At 41.7% G+C, this 21,601-nt stretch overlaps 1 long non-coding RNA gene across 1 annotated transcript in view; it reads right to left on the bottom strand.

The window, feature by feature from the left end:
- The window catches only part of LOC118151504 (uncharacterized), a 42,571-nt gene extending 21,950 nt beyond the window's left edge, over positions 1-20,621 (bottom strand). The window contains exons 1-2 of the long non-coding RNA XR_004739854.3: positions 20,423-20,621; positions 13,033-13,182 (exon numbers count right to left, since the gene is read on the bottom strand). This is a non-coding gene — a long non-coding RNA (uncharacterized LOC118151504). The remainder of the gene's footprint in view (positions 1-13,032; positions 13,183-20,422) is intronic.
- Between the last annotated feature and the right edge of the window lie 980 nt (positions 20,622-21,601).

The following is a 21,601-nucleotide window of genomic DNA, read 5'->3' as shown; positions in this document are numbered from 1 at the left end:
TTACCCCTATAGGGAAATTACCCCCATTTACACATAGGGAAATGAAGTTTAGAGAACTTAGTAATGTTATACAGGATGCATTTAAGCAGGGCCAGACTTCTCTGTAGTCTATGCAGTCATCCGCTATGTCCGATGGCAGCAAGGCTCTCCAGACCAAAAGCCAGAGGGCTTACCTCTGGCCCAAGTTCCTGCAATTAAATGCAATCTTTGGGAAGACACATTTTAAAGAAGTGCCATGTTTTTCAGAGAAGGTACAACTGATATTCTGATTAGGACATTTTTTCATTGTATAGGACTATACAGAGTGTTGCAAGCCTCCTTAGTCCCAGGGCATTCATTGCCAGTACCACCACACAATCATTGTACAGCCAAAAATACTGACAAGTATCTCCTGGGGACAGAAGACACTCCTTGCTTAGGATACCTGGAAGGGATAAAGACAAAATTTCACTTCAGTACTATACTGTGTAAACCAAATAATTTGGTTAAAACTCATGACCTCCCAAGGATGGAAAATGAATGGAGCATAGATCAGCCATGTTTTGATGGGAGAAGAGCCAGGAACAAGCTCGTTGGTTTCATTCATCAGCTGCATGAGTAATGGAAATACTGGACATTTGTATTACAAGGCACAGAGGAAAGAACATGAGTGTGAAGGTCCAAAAAATGGGGCTTGGAATCTGATGAAGGTTCGCAATTAGTCAGCACAAATTAATTTGCCTCTTCAACATCTCAACTCCTTCATCTGTAAAGTGGTGATAATACCTACCTCACAGAGTAAAATTGAATGAAATAGCTGACAGTAAAAGGAAGTAGAGCTCTTTCTTCTGAGGACAGAAAAGTTCTAAATAAATTTGAATCCCCTTCCCCCTTCTCTCCCTTTGGCACTGAATCAGAGGTCACAGACGTGGGTTGCAGTCCTGCCCTGCTGTGTGACATTGGCCACCTCTCTTCACATCTCTGGACCTCAGGTTCCTTGGCTATAAGAAGAAATGAAATCAAACTGTCTCTGAGCAAACTTACAAGCTAAAGCTATGATCCGAACTGGGTTAGGAGGGGGGTGGTGTGGGCAGCTGGAGATCCACGAGCCAGGTCAGGAAGACAGAGTGTGAGAATGCAAGAGTGGCCACCATGAGCCAACCTGCTCCAGGGCCCCTGATCTCCAGGGAAAAGACCAGCTCCAGCACTCCCAGAAAATACTCCTTCAGGCCTAATCACAGGCATTGATTACTTCAACGTAGAAACAGCCGTCTTAGCAGAATGCCCATCTTTTTCTGCCTCTGCATCAGCTCCTACTGACAGCATCTCCCCTTGGCAGACATCCATTGCCCTTATGGTTTTTCTACCCTCCATGCTATTTCTGCTCCAAAATCACCCCTCCCTGGCTGGGCACAGTGGCTTATGCCTGTAATCCCAGCACTTTGGGATACTGAGGCAGGTAGATCACCTGAGATCAGGAGTTCAAGACCAGCCCAACCAATATAGCGAAACCCCATCTCTACTAACAACACCAAAATTAGCTGAGCCTGGTGGTATGCACTGGTAGTCCCAGCTACTTGGGAGGCTGAGGCAGGAGAATCGCTTGAACTCAGGAGGCGGAGGCTGCAGTGAGCCGAGATCACACCACTGCACTCCAAGCCTGGGGGACAGAGGGAAACTCCATCTCAAAAAAAAAAAAAACCCTTCCCTTCCTGTTCTCCAGTGCCCACCCTGCCCCATCCCATACTTAGGACACTCTTCTCAGGACCCTGCTAGAAAGACTGAGTCCAATGAAACACTTAGTGCTAAGAAGGCAATGATGACGACACCCTGAGGGCGTGCCATACTCCCCTGGCGCTACCCTCAACCACAGGTGTGATCATGGGCTGTCTTCCTATTTGTAGCTCTCCCAGCAAATCAAAAGGGTTGAAGCCCTTGGGACTCCAGGAGGCCTCCCTGTTCTTGTCCCCCCACCCCGCCCGCCGCCATGATGAATTCATTTACATGGTAATAAGGGGAGCTGATGGATTTACTTTCTTCAGTGACACCCTCTCCGACTGACTGTGCCTGCTCCACCAAGTCACAGGGCTCTATGGCCTTGCTCGTCATAGGACAGCTCCTTCATCTGAGAACTTTGTGCTTTGTTCCTAAGGGAGGTCCCAAGAAGTCAGGGTCAGGGTCAGGAGAAGAAAGGACAATGGCCCACAGTCATTACAGACCCCTGGTGGTGATGAGGGCCACCGCTCTGGGGCAGATGAAGCTCCCATCCTATACACGGGCATTAATGGGGCTGAAATGCACTGACATCTCGAATCTTAGACACTGCCCATCCTGAGCTCAGATGATATTTCCAGTCAGGAGATATTTAATTATACATGCAGTTTGCAGGTTCCAGAGGGGCTGAAACCCCAGGATGTCCAAACTGCAAAGAGGCCTAAAGATCAATTAGTCCAAACTTCTCATTTGCACTGGAGGGAACCGAGTCCCAGGAAGGTGACTTGTGCAACCCTGCACAGAGGTAAAACAGAATGAAAACCAGAACCAGGCTCTAGGACAGTGCTCCTTCCTCCAGACCTGGCTCCCCAGACCAGGCTAACCTGGTTGGCCAAAGCAAGGAAAATGAGCACTGGCTCTTAGGCTCATGAGACTGGGGAGAGGAGCTGAAAAAAAGCAAGACTAAAAGAGAATCTTACATGTGAGTCCTTTCTCTGTCATTTGGTTATTCTGTTTCCAAGGGAATTTTTCTTTTGGAAAATTATGAGTGCATTTGGGGCTAGAAAATCACTGTGTTCTCATGGTCTGGTGAGAAGAATTGCCTAGAGGTAGGGAAGAGGGGTAGGCGAAGGGTAGGGTAGGGCAGGAGGAGGAGGAAGAGGAGAAGGAAGAAAGAAGAAGGGCTAACACATAGCATTGACTATGTACTTCCTACGTGCCCCACACTTCATAGCCACCAATTCATTTAATCCTCAAAATTCCATGAAGTAGATACTATCAGCATCTTCATTTTATAGATGAGGACACTGAGGTACAGAGAAATAAAAGCAGATTGGCCAAGTCACACAGCTAGGTAGGTTTGAGTACAAAGGAAAATTGAGCAGACTGCTCAACATCAAAGGATACTTCTAATTCCTTTTTAATTAAACTCATTTCAGAGAGCTTCCATGTATCTACGCTTTTGAAAAGGAATCTTCTGGAATTATTTTTATTCCAGAAAGTAAAACATCAATGTCAATTTTGCAACCTGTTTAGAGGCCCTAAATCTTCCAATGACTATCCTGAAATTAGCCACCAGGTAAAAGAATTTCTCAATGTCAACTGCTCAGAAAGTGTGGCAGAAACATGACCCTTGCCCACCACATACAGACCCCACAAGGAGGACCCTTGCTCTTCAGCCTTTACTTCAGTGAGATGAGGTCTCTTTTTGGGTCCCTGAACTTCTACTTAGTGTTTTCTGCATTGTTTCTCTTTGTTTTGTTTTGTTTCAGACAGAGTTTCGCTCTGTCTCCCAGGCTGGAGTGCAGTGGCACAATCTCGATTCACTGCAACCTTCACCTCCCGGGTTTAAGAGATTCTCCTGCCTCAGCCTCCTGAGTAGCTGAGATTACAGGTGTGCACTGCCATGCCCAGCTAATTTTTTGTATTTTTAGTAGAGATGGAGTTTCACCATGTTGCCCAGGCTGGTCTTGAACTCCTGACCTCAGGCCATCTGCCCACTTCAGCCTCCCCAAAGTGCTGGGATTACAGACATGAGCTACTGTGCCCAGCCAGCATTGTTTCTTGAATGTTCATGGAGGATACTAAATGTACGTTAAGAACAAATAAGTCCAGAAAGTCCATAGAAAGAAAAGTGTTTCTTTCACTTTTTTAAAAATTTACCATCTATAAAGTAGGTGATGGGTATTCATTCTCTTCTAAAACTTGGCAAATTTGCCCTTTAAAAACTACAGATCACAATGAGGAATCCCCACTTTAACCCTATACTGGACCTCATACTGCAGTAGTAAGTAAAATACTTCTTACTTCTTAATGATTATTCCAATAAATATACCAGTGTTTTCAGATGGTCTTGAAAGAAACCCCTGGCCTCTCCCAGTGTCAGTCCCAGACTCCTCATCAGCACCATGCACAGCAGTTCCTTGCTTTTCTATCAGAGGGAAACTGGTACAATAAGAGCCTTGTTTCTGATAAGAGTATCTGCCACTGACAAAGAAAAGGCAATGTGGTTTTTATTGAGCTGACCCCCGCTACAATAAGCAATTCACAGAAGTTCATTAATTATAAGCCATCCTCTGTCTCAAGTGCACACACACATTTGCATTTTCAGAAGCTCCATTCTGCCCATTTGAAAAAGGTACACCCTGGTTTTTCTGAGCTGGTAAGGAAATAACTGCTCCCAAAACCACTGCCAGCATTAGCTTTCAGGGCATCAGACATATATTTAAATAGCACAGGCTTACTTCATGGGGAAGGATGTTTACAGGGAGAGGTGGCGCTACCCTTGATTCTCACCACTGGAAAAACAAATGTCAGCTGGGAAGAGCAGAGGCAACATCTGCATTCATGGAGAGGATCCTGCTTTTTGTGCATTTGTGACACGGCATGAATATCACCTTCACAGAATTTTGCTGAATTTTGGGACTGTGTATGAATGAAAGAATATACCCTATTTAGAATAGCTCATTCTCCCTGGAAATATGTATTAACTTGCCAAACTAAAACAACTCATTGAAGCCACTTCTTTGTGTGCACCACACACAGAAAATTCCTGTGTTTATATTTGACATGATACAAAGTCTTATAAGAAGTATTCGTTTTAAAAGAACAATGTGGGCAGGCCTGTTCTCCCCTGTGCAAGAGCTGTGCAGTGTGTTCTAAAGGCTGGAGGACATGAGGACATGCTATGTATCTTTGTGACACTTAGGATGTGGAAAAGGGGAAATGTGAGGAGGCTGAGGAACCCTACCTGGTGAGCACTGTCCTGGCCTACCATGAAGTCTAAGGTCTTCTACACAACTCATCACGGCTTGCTGTTGTTGTTATTGTTTGAGACAGGGTCTCACTCCTATTGCCCAGGTTGGAGTGCAGTGGTACAATCTTGGCTCATTGCAGCCTCCACCTCCTAGGCTCAAGCAATCTTCCCTTATCAATCCAAGTAGCTGGGACTACAGGCATGCACCACCATACCAGGCTAATTTTGTGTATTTTTTGTAAAGACAGGATTTTTGCCATGTTGGCCAGCCTGGTCTGGCTCAAGCCATCCACCTACTTTGGTCTCCCAAAGTACTGGGATTATAGGCATGAGCTATCACACCTGGTACAATACATTCTTAATATCACCTTTTTACCCCTTAAATCTTAAAATTTCTATATTGTATAATTCAATTATCAATAAAATGGCATGCCCACAGTTGTTAATGGCCCACACTGCAAAGTGGATGTGTACCTGTCTTATATAGTCACACTGTGTGATATGGTTTGGCTGTGTCCCTACCCAAATCTCCTCTTGAATTCCCACATGTTGTGGGAGGGACCCAGTGGGAGGTAATTGAATCATGGGGGCATGTTTTTTCTGTGTTGTTCTCATATAGTGAAAAAGTCTGACAAAATCTGATGGTTTTAAAAAGGGGAGTTTCCCTGTACACACTCTCTCTTTGCCTGCTGCCATCCATGTAAGACTAGACTTGCTCCTCTTTGTCTTCCACCATGATTGTGAGGCCTCCCCAGCCACATGGAATTGTAAGCCCATTAAACCTGTCTCTTTTATAAATTCCCCAGTCTTGGGTATGTCTTTATTAGCAGTGTGAAAACAGACTAATACAGCAAGTTAGTACCAGTAGAGTGGGGCATTGCTGAAAAGATACCAAAAAATATGGAAGCAACTTTGGAACTGGGTAACAGGCAGAGGTGGGAACAGTTTGGAGGGCTCAGAAGGAGACAGGAAAATGTGGAAATGTTTGGAACTCCCTAGAGACTTGTTGACCATTTTGGCTTTGACCAAAATGCTGATAATGATGTGGACAATGAAATCCAGGCTGAGGTGGTCTCAGATAGAGATGAGGACCTTGTCGAGAACTGGAGCAAAGGTGACTCTTGTTATGTTTTAGCAAAGAGACATTGGCAGCATTTTGCCTCTGCTCTAGAAACTTGTGGAACTTTGAACTTGAGAGAGATGATTTAGGGTATCTGGTGGAAGAAATTTCTAAGCAGCAAAGCATTCAAGATGTGACAAGGGTGCTGTTAAAGGCATTCAGTTTTAAAAGGAAAACAGAGCATAAAAGTTTGGAAAATTTGCAGCTTGACAATGCAATAGAAAAGAAAATCCCATTTTCTGAAGAGAAATTCAAGCCAGCTACAGAAATTTGCATAAGTAATGAGGAGCCAAATGTTAATCACCAGGACGATGGGGAAAATGTCCACAGGGCACATCAGAGAACTTTGCAGCAGCCCCTCCCAACACAGGCCTGGAGGTTTATGAGGAAAAAATGGTTTCATGGGCTGGGCCCAGGGTCCCTCTGCTGTGTGCAGCCTAAGGACTTGGTACCCTGCATCCCAGCTGCTCCAATGTGTCTGAAAGGGGCCAACATGGAGCTCAGGCCATGGCTTCAGAGAGTGCAGGCCCTGAGCCCTGGCAGCTGCCACATAGTGTTGAGCCTGTGAGTGTACAAAAGTCAAGAATTGGGGTTTGGGAATCTCTGCCTAGATTTCGAAAATGTATAGAAATGCCTGGATATCCAAGTTTGCTGCAGGGGCAGGGCCCCCATGGAGAACCTCTGCTAGGCCTGTGCAGAAGGGAAATGTGGGGTCAAAGCCCCCACACAGTGTCCCTAACAGGGCACTGCCTAGCAGAGCTATGAGAAGAGGGCCACCAACCTCCAGAGCCCAAAATGGTATCTCCATTGACAGCTTGCACTGTATACCTGGAAAAGCCGCAGACACTAAATACCAGCCCAGCCTGTAAAAGTAGCCAGAAGGGAGGTTATACCCTGCAAAGCCACAGGAGCAGAGCCTCCCACTGCCATAGGAGCCCAGCTCTTGTATCAACCTGACCTGGATGTGAGACATGGAGTCAAAGGAGATCATTTTGGAGCTTTAAGATTTGACTGCCCTACTGGATTTTGGAATTGAATGATTTTGTTTTGGCCAATTTATCCCATTTGGAATGGCTGTATTTACCCAATGCCTGTACCCCACAATATCTAGGAAGTAACTAACTTGTTTTTGATTTTACAGACTCATAGGTAGAAGAGGCTTGACTTGTCTTGGATGAGACTTTGAACTATGGACTTTTGAGTTGATGTTAAAACGTGTTAAGACTTTAGGTGACTGTTGGGAAGGCATGATTGGATTTGAAATGTGAGGACATGAGATTTGGAAGAGGCTAAGGGTGGAATAGTATGGTTTGGCTGTGTCCCCACCCAAATCTCATCTTGAATTCCCATGCGTTGTGGGAGGGACCCCTGCTGTTCGTTCCCATGCAGGTTTTTCCCATGCTGTTCTTGTGATAGTGAATAAATCTCACAAGATCTGATGGTTTTAAAAATGGGAGTTTCCCTGTATGAGCTCTCTCTTTGCCTGCTGCCATCCATGTAAGATATGACTTAATCCTCCTTGCCTTCTGCCATGACTGTGAGGCCTCTCCAGTCACATGGAACTGTAAGTCCATTAAATCTCTCTCTTTTGTAAATTGTCCAGTCTCTGGTATGTCTTTATCAGCACATGAAAACAGACTAATACCCCATGGCTGCTGATAGCTTTCCCAGCTATAATGGTGAATTAATGGGACAACCATAAGGGAAGCCTAAGCCGATGTCCCTCTCCAGTCCACTTTTCTTTGCTCCTTAATGAGAGTTACATTCCAATAGCAACATAAACTTTTCCCCTTCAAATTCTGATTCCTCCATTTATGTTATTTAGAAGGAAAACTTTAAGTCTCCTGAACCATTTCCCTGCAGAAGTTTTGGTCTGAAATACACCAATTCTGGTCAACATTTGCCTGAGCAGTGTCCACTTCCCCACTGAGCTGTCAGCAGTAAGCAGAGAGATCTGCTGAGGCACCAGCATAGGCCCTGGCTTATAGTAGGTGCTCAATTAATAGCTGTGAAAATGAAGATCAGTTGTCCTCTAATGAGAACAACATCATGTTCTTTGCCTCTGACAAGCACTTAACTTTTTGTTCTTACTATCAGAAAGAGTCCCTGCAGGGATGGGTTTGCCTAGAATGCAGAAAAGAATAGCAGTTGAACATTTAGAAAGCAACTCGCTCTGTGAAGAATATGACACTCATAGAAATGGATGCATCTGTACATGGTTGTAAAACTGGGGGCCACCTTGGTATTCTTGATAATTGAGATGTGTGAAGGAATCTCTTCCCTAAAAACAACAGAACTCAAAAAATGAGTTTAGCAAAGGGATGAAGGGTATGGGCTGGATTTGCATTAACTGCTGTAGGACCTTAGGACCTTGCTAAATCTCAGGTTCATCTACGAAATGCAAATAATAGAATTACCTCGTGAGGTTGTTGGTAGGGTTAAGTGAGATCACATGCTAACAAATAATAAATGCAAGCTATTAATCACAGTGATCATGATGGAATAAAATAATCCAAGGGACAAAAATTGGCTCAGAAAGAAATTGATTCAGATTGGAAGGAAGGAGGGCCTCAACAAATGTCAGTTTTCACCCACAGTTTCTCCTCCTGCCAAGACAGGGGTTAACTTAAAATCTACAGAGCCTTCCAGCTCCTAAACACTGGACACAAACTTTTGTGCATATGTACATTCTTCTAAGAAAGGAGTCCGTAGTTTTCATAAGATTCTCAAAGGAGTCTGGCACCCCTCAAAATTAGAAATCCCAGCCCTGGGCTATATCAGACTCAACACGAGTCTTGTTTTCAAATCTAAATGTACACAAAACTCCCTTTCTTTTCCCTCTTTTGGTTCAGCTGACATATGGTGGGCTTTTCAAAATAATTTTGCTAAGATTCTAAGGAGAAATTAAAAAGAGAAATAAAGCACACACAAAAGCTAGGTGAACATCAAAGCACAGCACACACCAGTGATTCTAAGGTGCCGCGACAGTGTAGCCACACATTGGCGGGGTCTGCCGCAGGTGCGTGAGCCTAGCTTTTTTCCCTTTCTTTTGTCCCTCGGAAGACTTGCTGCTTTCTTTTATTTAAAAGTGGAATTCATTTAGAGACTGTCCTATATTCTTAGACTTAATAATATAGATTCAGACCATTTTTGTCTCTTAAAATAACCCTTAAATGAGAGTTTGCTCAAAAACCAAAGGAAGCTGAAAATTATTTAATCTTTTGGTGAGTAGGTGATTGGGAAGAGATGCAGAGGTGATCAGAAAGAAAGAGAAACTGGAGAGAATCATAAAAAGAGAGAAAAAAATCAAAGTTTAGCCTTATATTATCAATGAAAGGGTTTGTTTTGATAAGCAAGCAGCCATCACTAGTCATTAAGATCTTAAGGTTAATAAGGTTCAGAGGCTTCACTGAATAATAGATTCCTTTCCTGGCAAGGAGGAGTCCTGGAGGAGTAAGAGATAGGATGCCTGTAGGGAAGTGTTAGCTCCCTGAATATACTCTCCTCCCTTTCTCTTATCCTTAAGTTTGAATGGGTGAGGACCTTCCAGAAAGGGGAGGCAGGGAGGGAGGCATAAAGAACACGGAAGCTTCTGAAAATCCTTCACATCTTATTCACATCACTTACTGGGCTTTTTTATTGGGTGCTAGGTTCTGGATGAGGCCCTACAATGTAAAAAAAAATGAATAAAACCAAGGTCATGTCTTCAAGAAGTTCTTAATCCAGGAGAAGATATAAGTGATAAGCAAATATTCAAAGTAATAAGCATATTATCAATCGTGATAAGAAGTCCAAAGAAAAATAAGGTTGGAGAAAACACACCTCATGTTACAAACTAGATTGCCCTGATTTAAAATTCTCTTTGGGGTCTGCCCTTTCCTGTCTATAACCACCCCATGTTCCTCCTGGATCCACAAGCCAAAGTTGACATGAAACAAAGTCCTGGAATCAAAGCATTTTATGATAAAGTCCAGAGATGAGGCCCTCTGAGCATTTTGAGTACTTCTTTTCTACTTCCAAGGAAATGAGAAAGAAAGAAAGGGAAGTTGTTCTTTTTCCCCCATAGACTTTTCCCCAAAAGAATTACAGTTCTCCCTTAAAGCTGTAATTTTCCCCTTTGCTTCCAAAATGCTGTGTTCTGCAAAACTGAGTTTTACCAGTAACTACTTTGCCAGAATGTAAAGAAATCTCAGATTGTGAGCTTCCATAAAGGTAGGCAAAGTAGGCTCACATGGTCTGCTGCCTTAGACTACCTTGGCGCTAATCAACTCAATAAACAAGTTTGAACCAGATGTTACTTCTATTTCCTAGCCCTACTTCTGCCACCAAGAAAGTCAAACACTTGTGTGTGGACCCCAGTCCAAATCTAAACCAAAACCATTCTCTTCACTGTCAGAGGAACCTTTCAGAGAATCATTGAAAGATGTAAACCTTGCAGGGGGCAACAGGTGTGGGGAGGGGGAAAGGGAACAAGACAGACCAGCCCTCAGGGCCACCAGAGGGATAAAAGAGTGATCATAGGAAACAGAGCTTATATTGGCAGGAGGCCTGGCCTCTTATGCCTGATCTGCTTGGCACTCTCACCAACCCACAGCCCATCATGCCCAGCCGTGTCACTCTCTCCACTAGACTCCAGGCCCACCTTTCAGACCAGGCCTGCCCAGGTGGAATCCCTAACCTGGACCAGGTTAGTCAACATCTTAGTCGGTAGACAGATGTTTCTTCACTGCTGTGGCAGCAGAAGAGCCGCTGCAACTGGAACCAAAGCCGAGTCTTCCAGCGCCCTCTCTCTCTCTCTCTCTCTCTCTCTCTCTCTCTCTCTCTCTCTCTCTCTCACACACACACACACACACACACACACACACACACACACACACACACACACACACACACACACACACACACACCTCTGCCCCTCCTTCTGTACTCCTTATCTATGGGATGGCTCCATTGTCCTTTCAGCCTTCCATACCTGACAGCAAGGGCTCACATCTCTCCTTTCCTCCCACATCTGAGTAGTCCAACTCTTAGAAACTCAAATCATTGTCCCCTCTTGCCTAGATTACTCCGTCCTCTCCAGGTACCCTCTCCCTGCTTCGAGTCTTGTTCTCTCTCCCACCCTTTTCCAAATAGTGCACCATGGAGCTGCCGCCAAAATAATATGAATCTGTTCATGCTTAAAATCATTCAGAGGCTTTCCAATGCCTAGGGAATAAAGTTGGGATGCTTCTGATGTCATATAAGGCACTTTCTGGCCAGGTACAGTGGCCCATGCCTATAATCCCAACACTTTGGGAGGCTGAGGCAGGTGGATCAACTGAGGTCAGAAGTTCAAGACCAGCCTGACCAACATGGTGAAACCTTGTCTCTACTAAAAATACAAAATTAGCTGGGCATGGTGGCACATGCCTGTAATCCCAGCTACTAGGGAGGCTGAAGCAGGAGGATAACTTCAACCCAAAAGGTAGAGGTTGCAGTGAGCTGAGGTCACACCATTGCACTATAGCTGGGCAACAAGAGTGAAACCTCATATCAAAAAAAAAGACACTTTCTAGTCTGCCCATCTCTGCAGCTTCTCAACGACCTCCTCCTACCACTGTGCTCCACCCATTCTGAACTCCTTGCTATCTCCCAAAATGAAATAGTTTAACCATTTAAAACAAAATGGAATTTACTGAAAAGATCTGAGGGTTAAAGCTTGGGAAAAGGCAGGAATTGTAGACAATCAGGAAGAAATAGAAAGTATAGCAAGAGTGTTCTAATGGGAACAGCCCAGTAGGCCTGCCACCTTGCAATGAATTGCCTCCCAGGCTTCTATCCAGCCTTGGATCAAGAGCAAAGATTCAGGAAAAAGCATCTGAGAGGTATACTGCAGCCTGGTGCCATGGTTAGACTGAGGTCAGCTAAAGGAGAATGTGATTCATTCAACTCCCTAGTAGGAGGAAGCGACCTCTTCATTCCCTCCTGCCAATAATACAACTATGGAGGAGAGGTACAGGAAGAGGTCATTCTCCAAAGGAAGTCGGTGTAATACAAGGAAGGAGTAAGCTGGAAAGGGTTGGAGGTGGGAGAATGAAGAGATGTTGGTTTCTGGGTACAAGCACACAGGTATACAGAAGAAAAAATTATAACGTTCTGTAGCAGAGTAACATAACTATAGTAAGCAACAATGTATTGTATATTTCAAAATAGCTAAATGAGAAGTCTTGAAATGTTCCCAACACATAGGTATGATAAATGCTCAAGGTGATAGAAAGCCCAAATACCCAGAATTGATCATTATGCTCTCTATGATTTAACAAAATATCACATATACACCACAAATACGTGCAAATATTCTGTATTAATAATAAAATTTTTAAAAATAAAAGCACCATATTAACATAAAAAGGGAAGAAGGTGCAGATGCTGGTCATCTGAAGAGTAATAATCATGTATGTCATGACCTCATTTTTCTCCATACTTGAAATACTACAACTCCCCTTCCTCTCACCTGCCACCACCACCCCATTCTGCCTGATGCATGCTTATTTTTCCATGAAAACTTAGCTCTGACATAACCTCCTCTAGGGAATCTTCTCTGACCTTCATAGACTGTGTTAGGGAACCCCTCACCTGCATGACTTTATCCTGTCTCTTACCATATGAATTGAAATTGTTTACTTGTCCATTTCCACAAATATGCATTAATATGGCCCCTTGTGACAAGGAGTCCTAACCACCAAATGTAATGCTGGGGGAAAATGTAGATGAACTTCAAATAAGTCACTTAAAAATAGTGATCTGCCAAAACTGATTTTTTGGACTGCTTTACCTAACCAGTTTTAATAATAGAAATTGAGCTTTCTCTGGAAACCCCTAATATATTCTTGCATAATTCATGTGTCTTTATGCTGTTGCATGATTTGCATACTGCATTGCTAAGGGGATTCTATACCCAATTTCCCCTGTATCCCAGTCTCACCTCTGGTTCCTCACTGATGTATTTAGCATCATGTCATAACTGTTCTCCTAGAGCTGAAGCAAGTAAATTCGTTGAAAGCTTGGTTGGGATTCTTAATCTGGAGGTATTTTCTATTGTTGTCTTTTTACTGGCAAAGGATCTTAGTTTAATCTGTGGAAAGATAGAAACACATTAAACTAGCTCGACAGCCATGTTGTGTGCTTTTGAGAATGATTCACTCATTTTTAAACCACGTTCCTTCCTAAATCAGTCTGGCTTTTCTCCAGATCGATTTCTTTAGAGAACATTGCAAATTTATTCCAAAAGTGGTTGCTAAGTGAATCATTAATGGGCTTAATAAAGTCATTTAAGAGAGAATTAATCTACACCGAGTGGGCTGTCAGGCACAGAGCCATTTTTAGGAGAAGACCACTTGTCAGATGGGAAGCAAAGGACAATATAAACGTAGCAGTAGCGGTAATGGTAGATGTCTCAAACATGGCATCATAGGAACTACCGCTATTTTCATCCCCAGAGCCTGCCTCTGCAGATCAAGATGATATTGTAAGCTCAAGCTTTGAAGCTGCTACCTGCACTACAAACACTTAGCAATTATAAATAAAATATTTTAAGAATGAATTTAAAGGAAAGTTAAAAAAAAAAAGTAAACCACATGCCCATATATACATACAGAAAAATAAATATCTATGTGCTAGAAACAGACCAGAAATAAAACACAATAGTTACTAAAGCTGTAAGCTTGTGGGCTCTGGAGACACACACAAATAGGCAAGATAACTCCTCTGCAGTACTGGGAGTAAAGGGGCCCTAGGTGGTTGGAGACTGGATCCAGGCTTATTGCCTGAAGCTAAATGGGGTGGGGAACTCCTGCCCTAAAAAAGATGCAGCTGTTACCTAAGGTTAGGACTCATATAAATGTGCATCTAGAAAAGTAGGAACAAGCAGGTATGACCAAGACTTGGGCCAAGCTGCCTCCTGACTCAGTGACTAAATCAACAATATCTGAGTATCGTCACAAGATAAAAGTTCAGAGCCACTAACATAAAACCAGGTTGTGGACTGGGGCCCTATAGCCAAGCAGGGAGGGAAAGGCATAACAAGAAGAAGAGAGAAAGTGTGTGTGACGCCACTCAAAATGTACATCACACAAGTTAAAATACCAAAACAATTAAAGCAAACTAACAGCAAGAAACGGAGCCAAGAAAATCAATATTTGGGATACATTCATTCCAGATGAAATAGAAATACAGCCATATCTCACTTTATGACATTTTGCTTTACTGCTCTTTGCAGAAACTTTGATTTTCACAAATGAAGGTTTATAGCCATTCTGCATCAAGCATGTCTATCACACCATTTTATCAACAGCAAATGCTAACTTTATGTCTCTGTGTCATAGTTTGAAAATTCTCACAATATTTCAAACTTTCTCATTATTAGTAATCTGTTATGACGATCTATGATCAGCGATCTTTGATATTACTCTTATAATTGTTTTCGAGTGCCACACATCACACACATATAAGACAGTTAGTTTAGTTAGTAAATGTTGTATATGTTCTGACTGCTCCACCAACCGGCCACTCTCCCATCTCTCTCCTCCTCAGAACTCCCTATTCCTTGACACAAAACAATATTGAAATTAGCCCAATTAATAACCCTATCAAGGCCTCTAAGTGTTCAAGAGAAAGAAAAAGTCCTGCAACTCTCACATTAAATCAAAAGCTATAAATGATTAAGCTTAGTGAAGAGGGCATGTTGGAAGCTGAAACAGACTGAAAGCTAAGCCAAACAGTCAAATTGTGAATGCAAAGGAAAAGTTATTGAGGGAAATTAGAAGTGCTACTCCAGTGAACATACAAATGATAAGAAGGCAAAACAGGCTTATTGCTAATACAGAAAACATTTAAGTGTCTGGATAGTAAATCAAACCAGCCATAAGACTCACTTAAGCCATTCTATGAAGGCTGAGAAGTGAGGAACTTCACAAGAAAAGTTTGAAACCAGCAGAGGTTGGTTCGTGAGGTTTAAGAAAAGAAGCCATCTCCATAATATAAAAGTGTAAGGGGATGTAGCAAGTGCTGATGCAGAAGCTATAGCAAGTTACCCAGAAGATCTAGCTAAGATCATTGATGAAGGTGGCTACACTAAACAACAGATTTTCAGTGGAGATGAAACAACCTTCTATTAGAAGAAGATGCCATTTAGACTTTCCTAGCTGGAAAGGAAAAGTCAATGCCTGGCTTCAAAGCTTCAAAGGACAAGCTGACTCCCTTATTAGGCACTAATGCAGATGGTGTATTTAAGTTGAAACCAATGTTCATCTGCCATTTGAAAAATCCTAGACCCTTTATGAATTATGTTGAATGTACTCACCTGTGCTCTGTAAGTGAAAAAGCCTGGAAAATAGTACATCTGCTTATAGTATGGTTTACTGAGTATTTTAAGCCCACAGTTGAGACCTACTTCTCAGAAAGAAAAGATTTCCTGCAAAATATCACTGCTCATTGTCAATGTACTTAGTCATCTAAGAGCTCTGATGGAGATGAATAAGGAGATTAATATTGTTTTCATGCCTGCTAACACAATATCTATTCTGCAACCCATGAATTAAGGAGCAATTTCAACTTGCAAGTTTTACTATTTAAGAAACACATTTTATGAAGCTGTAGCTGTCACCAATAATGATTCCTCTCATAGATCTGAGCAAAGTAAATTGAAAATCTTCTAAAAAGGATTCACTATTCCAGATACCAGTAATAATATTTTTGATGCATGGGAGGAGTCAAAATATCAACATTAACAGGATATTGGAATAAGTTGGTTCCAATCCTCATGGATTACTTTGAGGGGTTCAGGACTTCAGTGGAGAAAGTAGTTGCAGATATGATGGAAATAGCAAAACAACTACAATTAGAAGTGGAGCCTGAAGAGGTGATTGAATTGCTACAATCTCATGATCAAACTTGAAAGGATGATGAGTTGCTTCTTCTAACAGATGATCAAAGACAGTGGTTGCTTGAGATGGAGTCTACAACACCTGGTGAAGATGCTGTGAACATTGTTGAAATGACCACAAAGGGTTTAGGATATTACATAAATGTAGTTGAGAAAGCAGTGGGAAAGCTTGAGAGACTTGAACCCAGTTTTGAAAGAAGTTATACTGTGAGTAAAATGCCATCAAATAGCATCATATGCTACAGAAAAATCTTCTGTGGAAGAGTCAACTGATGCAGCAAACTTCATTGTTGTCTTACTTTACGAAATGGCCACAGACATCCCAACCTTCAGCAACCAGGACCCCAATCAGTCAGCAGCCATCAACATCAAAAGCCAGACCCTCCACCAGAAAAAGATGACAACTCGCTATAGGCTCAGATGATCATTAGCGCTTTTAGCAATTAAGTATTTTTTAATTAACAGACATACATTTTTAGATATAATGCTATTGCATACTTAGACTATATAGAACGGTATACACATAACTTGTATATGCACTGGGAAACCAAAAATTTGTGTGACTCACTGTATTATGATATTTGCTTTATTGCAGTGTACTGAAAATGAACCCACAATGTCTCTGAGATATTCCTGTAATAGTAGTATCTGAAAGTGAATTTAAAACAGGGATTGTAGCCTGGGCAACATGTCAAAAACCCATCTCTACTAAAAATACAAAAAAAGTTAGCCAGGTGTGGTGACATACACCTGTAGTCCCAGTTACTCAGGAGGCTGAGGTGGGAGAATCACCTGAGCCAGGGAAGTTGAGGCTGCAGTGAGCCAAGATTGCACCACTGCACACTAGCTTGGGTAATGGGACTGAGAACCTATCTCAGAAAAATAAAAATAAAATAAAATATGGATTGTTAGAATCGTCAAGGAGAAATATTCATAAAAACGAATAGTAAATTGTGAAAGAAAACTAGTGAAAAATGAAACAAGAGCAGGTTGGTATGAAAAGGGACAAGCTGGAAATTCTGGTAATGAAAACCATAGTATTTGAGTGAAAAAGCTCAACAGACAGGTTTAACTATGTCTTGGGTTTAACAAGACAGAAAATTGATGAATTAGAAGGTTATATAGAGGAGCGTACCCAGAATACAGCTACAAAGAGTTAAGGAAGGTAAAAAAACATGAAATAGCAGTTAAGAAACATGGAAGACAGATTGAGAAGATCTAATATATATCTAATAGAAGTTTAAGAATAGAATAGAGAAAAATATCTGTGGATCAATAGTCAAAGAGATACTGGCTATGAACTTTTCAGATGGAATAAAATGATACATGTTATCAGAAGAAAGGTTACATACACCAAGTGCCAGAAAGAATACATAGTAATGAACCTATAACAGGAAACATTTTTCAGTGAAACTGCCGAACATTGAAGGTACAGAGAAAATCTTAAAAGCGTCCAAAGCAAAACGATAGCTGACCTGCAAGGAAAAGACAAACTCATCTTCAAGGCATGTGAGAAAACAGCAGAGTAATCTTTTCACAGCCTCAAGGAAAACCAATTATAAACCAAGACTTCTATACCCAGGTAAACTATTATTCACAGCAGAGTAAAATAAATCATTTTCAAGCGAAGAGACTAAGTGTTATCACTCACATGCTGACCCTCAAAACTGAGAAAACATATTGGTAAATATGATTAGCCATTTACTTTAAGTAACTAATGTATGTTTTTAAAAGAGAAATCTGAAAACCCAGATAGCAATACTATGGGAGTGGTACTCAATGAATAGAAAATACCTGCTAAGTTCCTTGACCCTTTCCAGAGTAGAGAGATAGTTAATTATTCTATATTTTGTTAGAAATTTCACAATAAATATACATGAAAATTTAGAGGTAACCTCAGAAAGCAAAAACTATAAAATAGAAGCCAAAGTCTTGTAATGAACAATCTTGAAAAATCTGTAGGACAGGACTTGAGTTGTGGAGATAACAGTTCACTAAAGGCGTCCCATGGCCTGAGAAAATAAAATTTCCCAATATTTTTTCTTTGCTACTAAAGAACTTAAGCACTGGCAAGGACTTCATGAACAAAACACCAAAAGCATTGGCAACAAAAGCCAAAATAGACAAATGGGACCTAATGAAACTCCACAGCTTCTGCACAGCAAAAGAAACAGTCACTAGAGTGGATCGGCAACCAACAGAATGGGAAAAAATTTTCGCAGTCTACCCATCTGACAAAGGGCTGATATCCAGAATTTACAAAGAACTCAAACAGATTTACAGGAAAAAAACAAGCCCATTCAAAAGTGGGCAAAGGATATGAACAGATACTTTACAAAAGAAGACATATATGAGGCCAACAATCATATGAAAAAATGCTCATCGTCACTGGTCATCAGAGAGATGCAAATCCAAAACCACATTGAGATACCATCTCACGCCAGTTAGAATGGCGATCATTAAAAAATCTGGAGACAACAGATGCTGGAGAGGATGTGGAGAAAAAGGAACACTTTTACACTGTTGGTGGGAATGTAAATTAGTTCAACCATTGTGGAAGACAGTGTGGCGATTCCTCAAGGCCTTAGAAATAGAAATTCCATTTGACCCAGCAATCCCATTACTGGGTATATATCCAAAAGACTATAAATCGTTCTACTGTAAGGACACATGTACACGAATGTTCATTGCAGCACTGTTTACAATAGCAAAGACCTGGAATCAACCCAAATGCCCATTGATAATAGACTGGATTGGAAAAATGTGGCACATATACACCATGGAATATTATGCAGCAATCAGAAATGATGAGTTTGTGTCGTTTGTAGGGACATGGATGAATCTGGAGAACGTCATCCTCAGCAAACTGACACAAGAACAGAAAATGAAATACCGCATATTCTCACTCATAGGTGGGTGATGAAAAATGAGAACACATGGACACAGAAAGGGGAGTACTAAACACTGGGGTCTATTGGGGGAAAAGGGGAGGGCCAGTGGGAGGGGGAGATGGGGAGGGATAGCCTGGGGAGAAATGCCAAATGTGGGTGAAGGGGAGAAGAAAAGCAAAGCACACTGCCATGTGTGTACCTACGCAACTGTCTTGCATGCTCTGCTCATGTACCCCAAAACCTAAAATCCAATAAAAAATTAAAAAAAAAAAAAAAAAAGAACTTAAGCACTAAACAATCAAAGGGCATAAAACTGAATTCAGATACAAATTTAAGTTTTTGCTTTTTAGTAACCAAAGGATTTAAAAGAGAAATTTAGCATGGCCTCAATTCTAAGTTGCTATTGATTATCAGATACAATATTTATGTAAAAAACAACTTTTTTCCTACCTAGTCATTGATGACAAGGTGCCTGATTTCCAAAACGTTGTTAGCATTTTAAATTAACAAAATACATTAACTTACTTGATTTTGAGCCAAGTAAAATGGTTCTCAAGTGCCTCTGACTCTCTCAGGGAAGCGTATTAAAATGTAGATCCTGGGGGGCACTCTCAGAGACTCTGATTCTGAAGGTTGGAAAAGGCTAGGGATTTGCATTTTTAACAGGCAGTTCTGACACAGGTGATGGGAAGACTGAAAATTTCTGAAATGTTGACTGAGTAAAATCAAAATAATGGTAAAATTAGCCAGGCAGCCCTGCGGGGAATCTTAACAGCAAACATAAAAACTGAGCCACCCATTCTGAAAGACATCCAGGTTAGAACTATGACGATTCTAATTAATGAGTTAAATACTTGTTGAACCCTAATCTAGAAATCAAAGACCTGTTTTCTGTTCTAGTGTGGCTGGTAATTAGCTTTGAGACTTGGGGAGAAGTGGGGGGATTACTTTTCTTCTCTGTGCCTAAGTTTCCTCATCTATAAAATAAGGTTAAATTATTCTCTGCCAGCTTTAATGTTCTTTGGCTCTATGAGTTCACATAATGGGATTGTGAACCAGTAATTAATCTAATCTTTATAGGTTCTTCGAAAGAAGCCCCCATCCTTATTTCCCCAGGAGATGGCAGTGGGAAAGTGCAGCATAGAGAAACAACCATTATGATTTCTGCTTGGAGACAGTATTAGTGCTGCTGAGAGGCAGGTTCTGAGTGAGACACCAAATTGCCCCTAAATATCTGATCTCCACCTTCCCGGTTACAAAACTTACTCCTTAGAAACTTACCGAACAAATATAGCAAAGGATGGATAAAGATAATGTAGTCGATCTCCTCTAAATGCAAATTACCTTGGCAATTGTGCCAGCAATTTAAAATAACAAGGAGTTGCAATCAAGAACAACAACAAAGGTTTGATTCTCAAGCTAGAATCTGAAAGATTCAACTGAAAGCTACAAATCCTGGGAGATACAGGCCCCCAGAACTGTATGGATGGTGGTAACAGAGACATGTAACAAAACAAACTTCAGAGAAAAACTAGACTTACCTAGTTCTTCAAGGGGAAAAAAAAGAGTTTCTCCTTTAAAAGCGGTCTTTTGTGAGGCTTGGATTTCTCCAGCAAGGAATGTAGAGCCAAGCTGTTAGCCCAAAGCCTGGAGCCCTACCCACCTCCCCAGCTTTTACTGTAGAAATCTTTATTTGTTCTGGAATCTCTTTTATCAACACTTCAGTTACTCCTACAGTGTGAACTCCAAACAGTCCTGTTTAAGAAACTATCTGCAAATACCAGAATGGCTAATCCTAAATATAAGGTGTTAATTGGTCTCTTGGTGAGTCCAACCCCAAACACAATAAACTAGTATTTCTTTTTAACTGTGGGGATTTTGCCCCACTGCTAGTCTGAAGTACTGGGTCCTTCTCATCTGAATTTGGCTCTTTCTTTTTCTGCTGCTTTTCAGCTTATGTTTTAGGTAAGGATAAAGGGAAAAGAACGTAGTAGGAAATACAGTGAATCTTTCTCTGTCTTCATCTGACAGTAATTATAGGGTGTTAAACCCAAAGTAAACCAGGTCATACTGTATTTTCAAGAGGAGCCAAATTAGGAGGGAAGCTTGTCATTCCTGAAGACTTCCTTATGAACACAGGAATCCAACAATTTTTAAAAAAACTTTTTTAGAGACAGAGTTTATGTCACCTAGGCTGGACTCAAACTCCTGGGCTTAAGGGATCCTCCCCCAGCCTCCCAAGTAGCTGGGACAACAGGCAAGCAACACCACACTGGGCTTGTCAGGAATCCACTTTTTTTTTTTTTTTGAGACAGAGTCTCGCTCTGTTGCCCAGGCTAGAATGCAGTGGCACGATCTCGGCTCACTGTAACCTCCACCTCCCTGGTTCAAGCAATTCCCGTGCTTCACCCTCCCTAGTAGCTGGGATTACAGGCGCACGCCACCATGCCCAGCTAATTTTTTTGTATTTTTAGTAAAAACGGAGGTTTCACCATGTTGGCCAGACTGGTCTCGAACTCCTGACCTCAGACAATCCGCCCGCCTCGGCCTCCCAAAGTGCTGGGATTACAGGCATGAGCCACCACACCTGGACAGGAATCCACTATCAAATAATAGTACCTCTTAGTGCCTGTGGCCCAAATCCCCAGTTAACTGTGGCCCGGTTTCCCTGGGCATTGGCTGAGTGTTTGGCTGGGAGAGAGAGCCAATCAACAAATTAG

The sequence above is a fragment of the Callithrix jacchus genome, chromosome 2 (assembly GCF_049354715.1).
Source record: "Callithrix jacchus isolate 240 chromosome 2, calJac240_pri, whole genome shotgun sequence".
NCBI lineage: Eukaryota > Metazoa > Chordata > Mammalia > Primates > Cebidae > Callithrix > Callithrix jacchus.
This window is presented reverse-complemented; position numbering and strand designations above follow the sequence as displayed.